A 1,539-nucleotide genomic window follows, 5' to 3' on the forward strand; every position below is an offset into this window, starting at 1 on the left:
CTGTTTTCATATCACAGCATTATTCATCTGTGCATTGTGAAATTATCCCTGTTACATCTGACATTACTCCTGTACTCTATATATTGGAAATTCTACCAGTAACCATGATTTTCTATAATAATCCCAACATTTTCCCAGATACATCAGTCAGTCTAATTGTTAATGGGTGTGCAGCACATGATTTTCTTCTGTAGTCAAGTTTTGAGATACAGTCTCAAAAAGTAAATGCTTAGGTTTCACTCATATTTAGTTTGAGATACATGATTTTCATATAATATCTTACTTCCCAGTGCCCCATGGGATAATGGACTTTATATTATTCAATAATTCATATGAATAAAATCATATAAAAATGAATAGGTTACCCATTACCCAAGGACTGCGACTGACCCTCTTGGCATTTCCCCACATTGCACCACAAGCCTCTTCATGGTTTCTGTTTACTTTATACCTTTACTGGTTTAAAGTCTTGTATCACCTCAGCAACAGTATAAACATCCAATCATTTTCAACTGTAGGTAGCTGTTTGGGTGTATAGGTTGTATAGGTTAACTTAAATTCAGTTATGAATTAGAGAAGTGTTTTAAATATTTATAATTTTGTCACATCCTGCTACAATGGATGGAAAATGGCAAGTAAGTGTATGTTCTTTGTGTTCTCATCTTTTGGAATTTTGTCTTATATTTTCATAATTCTTGCCATTTAAGTGATGTTATGTAAAAATATATCATACCTTCACTATTTGCATGAATGACAATTTCACCATTTCCAAATTTGACTTAATGACATTTTTCTGCTAATACTAATTTTTCTTTGATCTTTTTGTATTTTTGATATATTGCCTTCTATATCATACAGATTTATTTCACTATATTTTTTATTGCTTATTAGGTGATATTTTTTGGTTAATTATCAAAAACCAAAGAATAGCAGTCATTTAGTCAAGAATGTCTCTCACCTTATTTGAACAATATCCCACTATCTTGGACCAACAGTATGGTTCTTGCTTTTTGAAACATATCTTATGCATGGATCCCCAACATATCTTTGGAAAACTCAACAGTTTAATCTATATATTTTGGAACTTCTTTTGCCTGGGTAATTTCATTGTAAACAGAAACAGCATTAGCTGGTTTCTTGGAGAGCAGGTGGATTTCATGTTAAAAATCAAAAATGGTAACACAGACTTTCATAAATTTTGTTAGGGTGAGAGTACTTTATTATGCTTCTTTTTACATAATGTTTTTAGCCTCTTACCTCCAGATACACCTATAGCCTTCATGAAAAACAACTTATAGGTGTGACAACGCACTAGAGCAGAAATAGAAACAGGATTTCAGATTTTTGGAAATTCGGTTTAGTTGCAGAATTATTGCATGTAACATAATCATTCCCATCTGCCCCCAAAATGAGGTCCTAAAAATATTTTGAATTTTCAGAATTTAATTTGTAGTTTTCTACACAATCTAATGTTCTTTCTAGGGAACAAAGCTTTTTGAGATCAGCCAAGAACTGTGAGTTGTGAGAAGTTGCAAATGT

At 32.0% G+C, this 1,539-nt stretch overlaps 1 protein-coding gene across 1 annotated transcript in view; it reads left to right on the plus strand.

The window, feature by feature from the left end:
* The window catches only part of LOC119585136 (nucleoprotein TPR-like), a gene marked incomplete at its 5' end in the record, with an annotated part of 14,700 nt that overhangs the window by 3,663 nt on the left and 9,498 nt on the right, over positions 1 to 1,539 (plus strand).

This window comes from Penaeus monodon, chromosome 19, assembly GCF_015228065.2.
Source record: "Penaeus monodon isolate SGIC_2016 chromosome 19, NSTDA_Pmon_1, whole genome shotgun sequence".
NCBI classification, from domain to species: Eukaryota; Metazoa; Arthropoda; class Malacostraca; order Decapoda; family Penaeidae; genus Penaeus; species Penaeus monodon.